The following is a 15,319-nucleotide window of genomic DNA, read 5'->3' on the forward strand; positions in this document are numbered from 1 at the left end:
CTTTTCAAGAGCTTTATTTATCAGTATGAAAACCAATGATGTTACACTACCCCCAGTGGCTTTAAGATGCTAATTGTGTCACGGACGTTGTACAGTTTTAATAATAGATGTGACTCCTTTGACACTAGTACTTTGAAAAATCTACAACCCCTCTTTGTTGAAGCAACTGAACCTAAAATACTAATATGTGCTCTATGATAGATGAAAGATGTTTTAAGATAGGCAGGCCTAGGGGCAATTTGACATTTTTCTCTTTGATTCTTAGTTATTACCAATGTAATCATTCCAGGGTCAATGCAAGATTCTTCCCTTTTTCGTCTTCAAAACTAGAAAATTCTCACTTTTTCATCTAATTGATTCCATTATATACTGCATCACTTTGTACACCTATAGCAACTCCAAATCCACCTAGTGGTTTTATCTGCAATTTAAATCTACTGGCTCCCATCATCTCTCTTGAAGGCTATGGCTTCAACATAATTTATTCAGCATTTTACTCAAAAGATATTTATTGAACATCAAACTATGTGCCAGGTCTCTATACCAGAGATATGGTTGCGAATAAGGAAAAACAATCACTCTCATGGAATTTGTAGTCTAACTGGAAGACAGATATTGAACAAGCAGTTATAAGGTTGATGAGTGTAACAATAAAGGAAGTACAAGACCAAGATGTTTGCTATGGGAGCATTTCTTTTGCCTTTGGGCTTTGAGGGGCAAACCCACTAGCTTAAAAAATGATATGTATTTCTTCCAACTCCCTGCTCCTGGCAATCCATAGGAAAGATTCCACATAGGGAATATTGTGTCAAGAAGTAGAAACAAGTCCTCATGACATTTTTTTTTTCCTTTTTAGGAAAGTCAAAACATCCTTCTTAAGAGTAGCCATTCTTCTAGTTTAGCTGCCGGCTGAGCAAGACTAGGTATTTATAACAATTCTCCAAGTTTTTTCTTGCTGTCTACAGCTGTTCCCCACATTTTATAAGCTATCACTGCCTGGGAGATACTTAGAAGAAACACCCTTGTGGAAGATTGTTTTCCTATGTTTTTAAACAATAGTTCAGAGAGTTGTTAGACCTTATCTACAAATTGGTTTCGTGGGAGCCTTAAGGAGAGTTTTTTGTTTTCTTCAGTTTTAGATTTCTTGACATACCTGGGGGCTCTCAGAGAAAAGACTTTATTGACTTTAAGGCCATGTTTACAAGTCAATAGCTCAGAAACATTTTTGCTATGAAAGCTGTTTGGTGGCTCTATAAGCACAGTTAAGCTTGTCAGAGGGTAAGTAAATGAACAACTACAACTTAGGCGTCTTCTGAAAGATCATTAGGTCCAAACTCAACCCCAGTGTCAACAGCAGCTGAAACAGAAAAAGAGACTCACACCTGGTGAAAAATATAAAAGAGATAAGATGCTTTTCAAAAGGCTAACCTAGGATTATCTTTCAACCAGGGCTAAACCAAATAGAAGATAAAAGACATGTTTACCTGCAGAATCCCATCATATTTGTGCAGACCCAGAGTCCAGGCCAGCTTAAGTGAGTTGTTTTCTCTCTGCGTTTGTCACCCCAGTTCACAGAGGAGGGGAGGAGAGTTTGGGTACCTGCCACTCAAATCTTCCCCCAGCCCTCTGCTTCCTAACATCCCTGGTGTGCATGGGTGGATCTGTGAGGCCAGTTTGGCATTTTGATTGAGTCTATAATCTTCTGGCTGAGAAGGACAAAATGGTTTTGCTGGCAACAGATCTAGAATAATAGGCCGCACATCTGTGTGAATGTTAGCACCTTATGGTGGAAAGAGTTCCAGGTCTTGGTAAAATCACATAACCTCTCTGGGTCTCATTTTCCCCTTGTTTTAAAATGGACTAGATTAGAAGACTGCACATCTGAATCACCTGGGATACTTATTAAAAGTAGGTATTTCTGGGGACTTCCCTAGGGACCCAGTGACAAAGACGCCGCACTCCCAATGTAGAGGGTCCGGGTTCGATCCCTCGTCAGGGAACTAGATCCCACATAGTGCAGCTGAGTTCACATGCAGCAACGAACACCCAGTGCAGCCAAACAAATAAAATATTAAAAGAAAAAAAGAAAACGTATTTCTGGCCCATCCTTGCAGATTCGAATAAGTGGTGGCATGAGGATAGGAGCTGGGTTAGGGGTAAGAGTGTGTGTTGAAATCTGTTTTCTAGAAGCTCTGCTGGTGGCTCTGCTGGGCAGCCTGTCACATTCTGTTGTAAATTTTTCAGAGATGATTTCAGAAAACCACAAAGTTAATATTCCACAAGGAATATACTAGTATTGATACTATATAAAGTATTAAAATATGTGCTGAAAAATACAGCAGTTGGTTCTCTTTCCTCCCATCTCCCAAAGACTGATAATCTGAGTTAACCCCAAAGTTATAAGCACTAGTAACAATAACAATAATATTAAAACTTAACTACATGCCAGGCACTGTCCTAAACACTTCATAGGTCTTCATACAATTATCTCAACAACCCTGTGAGATAGAGTATTACCATTAGTCCATTTGACATATGAGGAAGCCAAGGCACGAAGAACTCAAGTAACTTACACATAGTAACACAGCAAAATAAAGCTGTTGGATTCAGGCTGGGCCAGAGGAACATTCTGTCTGGAGATATTCAAGTAGTTTCCCTCTGACATTTGTAGGCAGTATAGTTTTCTGGAAAAAGCAAGGCTTTGGTTTCAAACACTTATTCAATTCTGGTACAATTACTCACTGCTTGTGTGGTCTTGAGTGATCTTACTAAAATAGCATAGTTGTTGTTGTTTAGTTGCTAAGTCGTGCCCAACTCTTTGCAACACAGGAACTGTAGCCTGCCAGACTCCTCTGTCCATAGGATTTCCCAAGCAAGAGTGCTGGAGTGAGTTGCCATTTCCTTCTCCGGGGGATCTTCCTGACCTATGTCTCTTGTGTCTCCTGCATTGGCAGGTGGATTCTTCACCACTGCACCATGTAGACTGGGTGGCTAAAGAACAGACATTTATTTCTCACATATCTGAAGACTGGGAAATCCGAGATCAAGATGCCAGCGACTTCAGTTCCCAGTGAGAGGCCTCTTCTTGGTTTGCAGAAGGCCATCTTCTTGTTGTATGCTCGTATGACTCAGAGAGAGAAAGTTCTGATCTTTCCCTCTTCTTATATGGGCACTAATCCCATCATGGGGGATCCACCCTCATGACTTCACCCAAACCTAATTATCTCCCCAAGTTCCCCCTTCAAACGCTATCATGTTGGAGGTTAGAACTTAATATAGGAACTTCAAGAACACATACCATTCAGTCCATAGTACTGAGTTTCAATTTTTTTTAATCTTCATATTACATATCATAGCTATTTGTAAGGTTTGAAAATGACACAAAGCAAGATTTTTATAAGGCCATAGCTTGGTCCCATAATAAAACCAAAGCAAAACTTTCAAAACTATTATTGATTATGTACTGATTACATATTAGTCTAGCAGTTGTGTCTCTTTGTGACCCCATGGACTGTAACTCATCAGGATCTTCTGTCCATGAGATTTACCAGGCAAGAATACTGGGTTGGGTACCCATTCCCTTCTTCAGAGGATCTTCCTGACCCAGGGATCATTGCAGGCAGATTCTTTCCTGTCTGAGCCACCAGGGAAACCCGAAGCAACTAACGCATTGTGATAGTCTCATGGTATACACTTTTATTTTCAAACTCACCAAAACATATGCGTTAAGTATGTTCAGCTTTTTAGTGTGTCAGTCATATGCCCCCCACCTCCTCAAATCATGGACTTACAGTGGAGCAAATTGACTTAAAAACAATAAAGTAGCCATAGTCTCTGCTTTGCCCCTGTCCCACCCTTTACTCTTTTTTTTTTTTTCTAAAATTAATTTTCATTGGAGTATAGTTGTTTTACAATGTTGTGTTAGTTTCTGCTGTACAACAAAGTGAATCAGCTCTACATGTACTTATAGCCCCACTTTTTTGGATTTCCTTCCCATTTAGGTAACCACAGAGTGAGTAGAGTTCCCTGAGCTATACAGTAGGTTCTCAATCAGTTCAGTTCAGTCGCTCAGTCGTGTCTGACTCTTTGCAACCTCATGAATCACAGCAGGCCAGGCCTCCCTGTCCATCACCAACTCCCGGAGTTCACTCAGACTCACGTTCATCGAGTCAGTGATGCCATCCAGCCATCTCATCCTCTGTCGTCCCCTTCTCCTCCTGCCCCCAATCCCTCCCAGCATCAGTCTTTTCCAATGAGTCAACTCTTCACATGAGGTGGCCAAAGCACTGGAGTTACAGCTTTAGCATCATTCCTTCCAAAGAATGGTTCTCATTAGTTATCTATTTTACACATGGTATCAATAGTGTGAAGTGAAAGTCACACAGTCGTGTCTGACTCTTTGCAACTGTAACCTGCCAAGCTCCTCTGTCTGTGGGATTTACCAGGCCAGAATACTGGAGTGGGTAGCCATTCCCTTCTCCAGGGGATCTTCCCAACCCAGGGATGGAACCCAGGTCTCCCTCATTGCAGGCAGATTCTTTACCAGATGAGCCCATATAGGGAAGCCCATCAATCATGCATATATATGTCAATCTCCCAGTTCCTCCCACCCTGCCCCCAACTCTTGACCTCTGTTACCCAAGGCCAACTTCAAGGGGAGAAATACAGCTGTGAAATCTTTAGCCTAAGGGCAACGTTCTTTTCTAGCTCTAGAATTCTTTAGTGTATGAGCCATCATCCAGCCCCTCCTTCTCTGTTTCTGATTCATCAATGGAGTGTGGAAATATTTAATACTTTCTCCTTTGGAGTAATTCTTCTGTGACCTTTTCACCTCCAGCCTAGCCTACAGGCTGAACAACTAGGTTAAAGATAGAAAAGCTTCGGTTTTTATTTTTATTTTTTTTTAAGCTTCGGTTTTTAGAGGAAACGATAAATAAACTGGGATTGAGTTTCCTTTTTAGGAAAAATTTTCTAGATTAAAAAAATAGCAGTATCATTTTAATATTTTAAAAATATGTTGGCTATCAAATTCATGGAGAAAAATATAAAGTAGCATAGAAATGTTCTGAAGAAATTGCATTATAATCACAAAACCACACAACTGGTATTAGAAACAAAAGCACTGACAGAAAAGCCTCCTTTCCAGCATCACCGGAAAAGTGAATCTAACCGCTGAATCTCTATTTGGCAGGATCCGAAGACGTGGCTTCTTAAGGTAACCACTGGAGAGGCTGGCGGTGGAGTCCAAGGAGGTGCCACAGAGAAACCACACTACAGTATTCATCCAGCCAACCCAAGACCATTAATCAACCACAAAGACAGAAAGATGAACAAGGAGACACGAGAATTTGAAGAAGTTAACCCCAGGAATCTTGGCCCTGTCATGCAGTGACCCCTTAGGTTAATATTGGACAGACCGTATTATCTGAAGGGAGATAAGCAAAGTATGTAGGGCTCTGGCACATCTGCATTGAGCCACTTCAGGGAATAGCTCTTGAAGAAGGGTCTATGAGTAACACCCTGGTAACATCTAACATTTTGTGATACTTAAACAAGCATTGCTATTCACAATCATTGTGGCACAATACCAAGAAGTAATCAAAAATTTATTCATGTGTTTTTGTGTCTTAACCTTGTTTCTGACCTCATCTTATCTTTCCAACCTATAATTTTAATTTGGTTCAGCTTTCCTCAGCCATTTAGCTTGAATTTTATTTAATCATTATATAAATAACCTTAAATCCCATGGAGAGTCAGCAGATCATTAAATAATTAAATACTTATTAAGACAATGACAGCAAGAAATTTCTCTCTCCCTCCTTTCTCTCTAGCTCTCTCTCTCGCCTCTCTTTTCTTTATACAAAGATTCGTTGAGAATGCAGTGATCTCAGGCCTAAAATATTCAGCTCTGCCTTTTGTTCAGGACTCCTGGAAAGCTGGGGTGGTCCATTGATCTACAATTAAGATGTCATCCCCGCTCCCTACTCTTTTGCCCCATGCTTTGCCTGTACAAATGGAGGCTTTGGGATTTTGCAATGTGCTAGCACTCTAAAACCCTATTAATATTGTTGCCTTTTTGGTTGACAGATTTGTAGTTACGGTAACTAATCTGAGCTAAAAGATGTAGAGGTTTTTGCATGTTCAAACAAAACCTATTATTATTTTGAAAAAACAAAAAAACAACAAAAAACAAGCCACCAACTCAGCCTCCATACTTAATTTCAAAGGACAACCATCAGAACAATATTCTTTACCCCAATGTGGGAAATTAAAAAAAGAAAAATGTATTGTAAAGGATTTTGCAAACTGCAAAACAGACGAAAGTTCCTCTACTTAAAATTTGAGGTTAATAAACTTCAGAAATCTCGCTAAAGTAATGAATGAGACTGGTTTCCCAAGCACTTCCTGTTGTAGTTGAGGGAAGAAAAGGCTCCTTCCCCAGCCCTCCCCAAACCTGAAAGACAGTCGGTCCTACTAGGACCGCATGCTGGTTGAGCAGACGCCTAGCTGGAATTCCCAAAAAAGAGGCACAGCCAGGGTGGGGCAGAAGCACAGGCCTCCAAATTCACAGCTGCTATCAGTTTCCCAAACTGTTTTTAGAATCTCCAGGGTTGGGAGTGGGATAGATTATGCTCTGCACAGTTTGGTTTGCGGATCTGGGAAGGGAGCCAGATAGAGTTCTCACATGATTCTGGAGATGATGTGTGCTCTCCAGAGACATGTGAAGTTACAGACTCATAGAACTGGGCCTTCGGAGATCATCTGGTGAATCTGTCCATTTGTTTTCCAGAACATGCAATGGAGGCACAAAACGTAAAATAATAAGTGTCCTAGGTCATCATATAGATGTTCTCTTGACAGCAGGGACTCAAACCCAGTGTTTTCTTCCAGCTCATTCATGTCTAATAAACCAAGTAGATAGTAATCAAAATTGTCAGATATAATTTGAAGATATATAAAACATGGACTTTGGTTTACTATACATATAATCATTTTAATGTAGTAAAATTTATATAACATAAAATATTTAAGTGTACAGTTCAGTGGTATTAAGTACATTCACATTCATATACACATATATATTTTACAATGCCCGCTATCTGCATGGAAATGGAAAAGTTCAGCCAAAAATATTTTTCTCTTCTCAATCAATTATTGAATGGGAACCTACTATGTGGCCATGTTAGGCCATGTCTAAAGGAGATCAGTCCTGGGTGTTCTTTGGAAGGAATGATGCTAAAGCTGAAACTCCAGTACTTTGGCCACCTTATGCAAAGAGTTGACTCATTGGAAAAGACTCTGATGCCGGGAGGGATTGGGGGCAGGAGGAAAAGGGGACGACAGAGGATGAGATGGCTGGATGGCATCACCGACTCGATGGACGTGAGTTTAAGTGAACTGTGGGAGTTGGTGATGGACAGGGAGGCCTGGCGTGCTGCAATTCATGGGGTCGCAAAGAGTCAGACAGAACTGAAGTGAACTGAACATGGCTTACTATGTCTACCATGTTAGAATCTGACAGACTCTAGGACCTTAGGAGTTTATAACTTGTTCAGGAAACAAGATGCATAAATAGGAGGCTGTAACTAAACATAAAAGGCAGTTTGATGCCTTTTTCTTTTTGGTCACACAGCATGTGGGATCTCAGGTCCTTGACCAGGAATTGAACCTGGGCCATGACAGTTCAGTACAGTTCAGTACAGTTCAGTTCAGTCGCTCAGTTGTCTCCGACTCTTTGCGACCCCATGAACCGTAGCATGCCAGGCCTCCCAGTCCATCACTAACTCTCGGAGTCCGCCCAAACCCATGTCCATTGAGTCGGTGATGCCATCAAACCATCTCATCTTCTGTCGTCCCCTTCTCCTCCTGCCTTCAATCTTTCCCAGCATCAGGGTCTTTTCAAATGAGTCAGTTCTTCGCATCAGGTCGTCAAAGTGTTGGAGTTTCAGCTTCAACATCAGTCCTTCCAATGAACACCCAGGACTCATCTCTTTTAGGATGGACTGGCTGGATCTCCTTGCAGTCCAAGGGACTTACAAGAGTCTTCTCCAACACCACCGTTCAAAAGCATCGATTCTTCGGCGCTCTGACCACTGGAAAAACCATAGCCTTGACTAGACGGACCTTTGTTGACAAAGTAATGTCTCTGCTTTTGAATATGCTGTCTAGGTTGGTCATGACTTTCCTTCCAAGGAGTAAGCATCTTTTAATTTCATGGCTGCAATCACTATCTGCAGTGATTTTGGAGCCCAGAAAAATAAAGTCAGCCACTGTTTCCACTATTTCCCCATCTATTTGCCATGAAGTGATGGGACCGGATGCCATGATCTTCGTTTTCTGAATGTTGAGTTTTAAGCCAACTTTTTCACTCTCCTCTTTCAGTTTCATCAAGAGGCTCTTTCATTCTTCTTTACTTTCTGCCATCAGGGTGGTGTCATCTGCATATCTGAGGTTATTGATATTTCTCCCCACAATCTTGATTCCAGCTTGTGCTTCTTCCAGCCCAGGGTTTCTCATGATGTACTCTGCATATAAGTTAAATAAGCAGGGTGACAATATACAGCCTTGATGTACTCCTTTTCCTATTTGGAACCAGTCTGTTGTTCCATGTCCAGTTCTAACTGTTGCTTCCTGACTTGCATACAGGTTTTTCAAGAGGCAGGTCAGGTGGTCTGGTATTCCCATCTCTTTCAGAATTTTCCACAGTTTATTGTGATCCACACAGTCAAAGGCTTAGGCTTAGTCAATAAAGCAGAAATAGATGTTTTTTTTTTGAACTCTTGCTTTTTCGATGATCCAGCGGATGTTGGCAATTTGATTGATTTCTGGTTCCTCTGCCTTTTCTAAAACCAGCTTGAACATCTGGAAGTTCACAGTTCACGCATTACTGAAGCCTGGCTTGGAGAATTTTAAGCATCACTTTACTGGCATGTGAGATGAGGGCAATTGTGCGGTAGTTTGAGCATTCTTTGGCATTGTCTTTCTTTGGGATTGGAATGAAAACTGATCTTTTCCAGTCCTGTGGCCACTGCTGAGCTTTCCAGATTTGCTGGCATATTGAGTGCAACACTTTCACAGCATCATCTTTCAGGATTTGAAATAGCTCAACTGGAATTCCATCACCTCCACTAGCTTTGTTCACAGTGATGCTTCCTAAGGCCCACTTGACTTCACATTCCAGCGTGTCTGGCTCTAGCTGAGTGATCACACCATTGTGATTATCTGGGTCATGAAGATCTTTTTTGTACAGTTCTTCTGCATATTCTTGCCACCTCTTCTTAATATCTTCTGCTTCTGTTAGGTCCCTACCATTTCTGTCCTTTATCGAGCCCATCTTTGCATGAAATGTTCCCTTGGTATCTCTAATTTTCTTGAAGAGATCTCTAGTTTTTCCCCTTCTGTTGTTTTCCTCTATTTCTTTGCATTCATCCCTGAGGAAGGCTTTCTTATCTCTTCTTACTATTCTTTGGAACTCTGCATTCAGATGGGTATATCTTTCCTTTTCTCCTTTGTTTTTCATTTCCCTTCTTTTCATAGCTATTTGTAAGGCCTCCTCAGTCGTTTTGCTTTTTTGCATTTCTTTTTCTTGGGGATGGTCTTGGTTCCTGTCTCCTGTACAATGTCATGAACCTCCGTCCATAGTTCTTCAAGCACTCTGTCTATCAGATCTAGTCCCTTAAATCTGTTTCTCACTTACACTGTATAGTCATAAGGGATTTGATTTAGGTCATATCTGAATGGTCTAGTGGTTTTCTCCACTTTCTTCAATTTCAGTCTGAATTTGGCAATAAGGAGTTCATGATTTGAGCCACAGTTAGCTCAGGGTCTTGTTTTTGCTGACCGTATAGAGGTTCTCCATCTTTGGCTGCAAAGAATATAGTGAAAGTGCTAAATCCTAACCACTAGACCACCAGGGAACTCCAAAGGCAGTATGATACATTTTTAAATGAATGATAATGAGAATAAGTGTGTGGAATCCAAAGGACAAAAATCATTACGAGCCATGTGCATTCTGCTCAGTTGCTTCAGTTGTGTCTGACTCTTTGCAACCTCATGGACTGCAACCCACCAGGCTCCTCTGTCCACGGGATTTCTCAGGAGGAATACTGGAGTGGGTTGCGATTTCCTTCTCCAGGGGATCTTCCTGACCCAGGGATTGAACCTGCGTCTTTTGCTTGATAGATGGATTTTTCACCTCTGCGCCACCTAGGAAAGCCTTGTTTTGTGATGAGTAGTCAGGAAAAGCTTCAAAGAGAAGAAGGACTTGAGCCACATTAATAAAACGGGAGTCCCAAGAATCTCCAGAGGAAAGAACAGAGTGACCCACGCTATAGAGCTACACTGCAAAAGACTTTTTGACAAAAAGTAAATTAAAAAGGCTGAGCATAGCAAAAGAGTAGCTTGCTACCAGATTCAAACGGCCAATGCTATGCAAGAGGCCATTTTATTGGGAGCTGTTGAAGATTCTTGAACAACATGATTTTAACAGCACGTTGCAATGAAAAGTGTAGGATGGATGGAAAGAGAAAGAGCTGTAATTAGGAGGCCATTATGAAAGTTTTAGTACCAAGAAAAGAAGGAACGGTGGGGCTGGGATGTGGTGCCATAGAGATATGAACTATTGCGAAGAGAGAACCAATAGAACTTATTAATCAATTAGATATTCAAAACGAGGAGGAGAGGCAAGAATCCTAGGTTCAAGCTAGAGTGACCAGAATTGTGGTACCAAAGACTGGATTAAGTCAAGAGGGAGAGAACAGTAAAGGGAAGTTCAGTTTTAGATATGCTGAAATGGAGGGATTTCCCTGCTGGTCCAGTGGTTAAGGCTCTGCCTTCCGATGCAAGGGATGTGGGTTTAATTCCTGGTCAGGGATTATTATACAAACAGATTTTAAACAAATTCTTTTAATTTGTACCTGCATCTTTGGCACAAAGTCTTGATCTCCTCAACTTAACTAACTGAAATGGGAATGATTAAGTTGATCACAATGTATGCCATAATCTTCATGCAGAAGTGGAAGGACTGTAGCTCAATGGCAAATATCAGGTTCCCTTTATAATTACAGAGAAAGAACTGGAGACAGAAAGCCTTTTAATATTGTATTCGGTTGAGAATAACCCTATGGAAAATTGCAAATACATCCAGCAAGTTTAATATTGGTTTACGTTAAGTTGCTGTGGTGGTGGTTTAGTTGCTAAGTCCTGTCTGACTCTTGCAACCCCATGGACTATAGCCCCACCAGGCTCCTCTGTCTATGGAATTTTCCAGGCAAGAATATTGGAGTGGGTAGCCATTTCCTTCTTCAGGGAATCTGCCTGACCCAGGGATTGAACCTGCATCTCCTGAATTCCAGGAGGATTCTTTACTGCTGTGCCACCAGGGAAGCCTATATTAAGCTGTTAGGTTCAAGCATTTCAATATGATGTTACTGCTATGAAATAAATTTAGAAAAATCAAGAGAAAATACTGTGTAATGTACTAACAGTGTTGGAATCAGACCAAAAGAAAGTTTTATTGTTTATAAAATTATTTAATTTGCCATCATTCTTACCTAGAAATTTTGATACTTAGCAGAGAGAGCATTAACTACAGAGTAAATGAACTCTGTATTTTTCTCTATGTTTCTCCTTTCTTTCTCCTGTAGGGGGATCTAATCAGTAGGTACAGTGCTTAGGGACCATGATATTTTTAAAAAGCCCATGAAATTTTATTAAATTTTGTCTAAGAAGAAAAAAAATGTTGATGCATATAAATTACATAAAAAAGAATTTAAAATATTGATATTAGAGTGGGAGGGAGCCACAGAGTCAAAAGTGCCTATAGGGTCTACTCAGATCTAGGTCTCTAGTTCTAACCATAAACCATTTCTTTTCATACTATTCTTCATTCACTTATGAATTCTGTCAGCCTATTATTTTATTTTAATTAAAATATGCCCATAAGTAAGAATCAGCTAGTTCTACAAAGTTTGCAAAGACAAATGTCAGTCTCTAATGGCTTTTCTCCATATCCTCTTTCTCAGAAGCATCTACTTTGTACTTTTAAGCTATTCTTCTGATATTACCTCCAAATCTCTAAGTAACAAGCTTGGAATGCTCCTCATTCTTTTTTTTTTTTTTAAGTTTAGATTTTAACTATTGACTTCCTATCATGAAGATAATGATTTATTTATTGTTATTTTCAAAGTATTTATTTATATATTTGGCTGCACCGGGTCTTAGTTTCGACATGCAGAATCTTTAGTTGTGGCATGTGGAATCTAGTTCCCTGACCAGGGATTGAACCCTGGGTCTCCTGCCTTGGAAGTGCAGAGTCTTAGCCACTGGACCACCAGGGAAGTCCCTGGTTAATTTTTATATTATACTGGGCTTGTTCAGTCACAAGTGATAGAATTCCAACCCAGGCTAACACTGAGAAAAAAGGAGCCATATTAAGGGCACTCCTTTGTATGTGGAAACTGGGAATTCTCACATCCTCAAGTCTCCTTTTCCACATTTATTCAGCTCCAGATGTGGTACTTTATTTTCTCCTCTATAGGTACAGAACTGAAGCTAGAAGTAGGAGTAGGAGAGAGGTGTGGAGAGATTCTATTTTATGCTCCTCTAGTAAACTAATTCCAAAGAGAAAAAAGAAGATTCCCTTCCAGTGTTATTGTGAAAACTCTTCTGGAAGGACTCAGATGGGCCCAGCCTGGATCTCCCATCTTCTCTTTTAGGTTAATCATTATCACAGGGTTTGAAGCCTATGATTGGCTGTTCTTGAGTCATAAGCCCACCCCAAGGCAAGGTAGAGAAGTGATTGACAACTCCACAAAACTTGACTGGTGCAAGGGAGGAGCAATTACTTAAAGGAAGAGGTAACATTCCTTCCAAAAGAGGAGAAAAGATGTTGGGCAGAGTCAAGACCATAGATGTCCTTTATGATCTCTATGCTCTCTTAAGGATCAACTTGGGTGTCATTTCTTGATACCCTCTACCCCCTCAGTTCAGTTCAGCTCAGTTCAGTCGCTCAGTTGTGTCCGACTCTTTGTGACCCCATGGACTGCAGCACATCAGCCTTCCCTGTCCTTCACCAACTCTGAGACCTTACTCAAACTCATGTCCATCAAGTCGGTGATGCCATCCAACCATTTCATCCTCTATCATCCCCTTTTCGTCCTGCCTTCAATCTTTCCTGGCATCAGGGTCTTTTCCAATGAGTCAATTCTTCACATCAGGTAACAAAAGTATTGGAGTTTCTGGACTTCCAGTGAATATTCAGGACTGATTTCCTTCAAGATTGACTGGTTTGATCTCCTTGAAATCCAAGGGACTCTCAAGGGTCTTTTCTAACATCACAGTTCAAAAGCATCAATTCTTTGGTGCTCAGCTTTCTTTATAGTCCAACTCTCACATTCATACATGACTACTAGAAAAATCATAGCTTTGACTAGACAGACCTTTGTTGGCAAAGTAATTCTATTGGGTTACATGTCCCTTTCTGGGTTCATGTTACATCTTGGCTGTACTGCATCCATATTAATTTATATGTGCATCCATATTAATTTATAATTGTCTATGTGTTGGTCTTTCTTACCAAACAGGAGCTTTCTGAAGACAGCTGTAGCTTATTCCCATTTGCACACCCAGCCCCTCAGCAGATAGTGGGCGTTCCAGGAATGTTTAATGTTAAATGTTAAAAATGTTAAATTTATGTTAAATTAATGTTAAAAAAAAAGTAAAGATTATTACAAAATGGCAGCAAATCCTTTTGAATTGAGAGGAAAGAACAAAATAAAAGCTTAAAAGTATCAAACATTGTGATAAATGGTTTATATCAAGAGATTCATTTGATTTTTCACAACAGCATTTGAGGGAGCTATTGTTTTATTTCACAGACAGGAGGTTAGAGATCAAGGTCCCACAACCTCATACAAATGATGTGTCAGTATAATAATAAGCACTTGCTCAGTGGTAAAGAATCCACAGTGCAGGAGACAAAGGAGACATGGGGTTCAATCCCTGGTTTGGGAAGATCCCCTGGAGGATGGCATGGCAACCCACTCCAGGATTCTTGCCAGGAGAATCCCATGGACAGAGGAGCCTGGTGGGCTACAGTCCATGGGGTTACAAAGAGTTGGACACGACTTAGCATGCACACAGGTAACTTAAATCAGCCTGTTGGCTTTCAGCTACACTATCTTCTGCCCTCCTCCTTCAGGTTAACAATGAACTTATATAACTTAGTGGTGCTCTTCCCCCTTCTTGGTAATTTGGACATTTTCTGCCAAGATTGTTTTATTTTACCTAAAGGTACTCCCTAGTAAGTTTTGTATTTTTCATTTGTTTATATCTTAAAAATTTTTTTTTAAATTTTATATTGGAGTATAGCCAATGAACAGAGCTGTGATAGTTTCAGATGCACATCAGAGCCATTCAGCCACACATACACATGTATCTGTTCTCCCATTCAGTCTGTCACATAACATTGAGCAGAGTTCCCTGTGCTATACAATAGGTCCTTGTTAGTTACCCATTTTAAATATAGCAGTGTGTACCTGTCAACCCCAAACTCCCTAATTATCCCTTCCTCCCATCCTTACCCCCTGGTAATCATAATTTTGTTCTCTAAGTCAGGGAGTCCTTTTCTTTTTCTTGAATCAGTTCATATGTATCATTTCTTTTTAGATTCTGCACATAAGCGATATCATACAATATTTCTCTTTCTCTGTCTGGCTTACTTCACTCAGTATGACAAACCCTAGGTCCAACCATTTGTTGCTGCAAATGGTTTTATTTCATTCTTTTTAATGGCTGAGTAACAAACAGTTCATTGAATATATATCCCACATCTTCTTTATCCATTCCTCTGTCGAGGGACATGTAGGTTGCTTCCATGTCTTGGCTATTGTAAACAGTGCTCCAATGAGTATTGGGGTGCATGTATCCTTTTGGACCATGTTTTTCTCTGGATATATGCCCAAGAGTGGGATTGCAGAGTCATATGGTAACTCTATTTTCAGTTTTAAGAAAGCTCCATACTATTTTTCATAATGACTGCACCAATTTACATTTCCAACAACAGTGTAGGAGGGTCCATTTGTTTTTTTATCCATGAAATTAAAGGGTTGAAGGAGAGACTCTGTATAATCTCTGCCAGTGGCAACATTATAAAATTATACAAAGTAAATGAAACCAAGTAAAAGTAACAAGTATGCTAACTCCATAAAGAAAGCTGAGTGCTGAGGAACTGATGCTTTTGAACTGTGGTGTTGGAGAAGACTCTTGAGAGTCCCTTGGACTACAAGGAGATCAAACCAATCAATCCTAAAGGAAATCA

Source organism: Bos javanicus, chromosome 9 (genome assembly GCF_032452875.1).
Source record: "Bos javanicus breed banteng chromosome 9, ARS-OSU_banteng_1.0, whole genome shotgun sequence".
Classification (NCBI taxonomy): domain Eukaryota; kingdom Metazoa; phylum Chordata; class Mammalia; order Artiodactyla; family Bovidae; genus Bos; species Bos javanicus.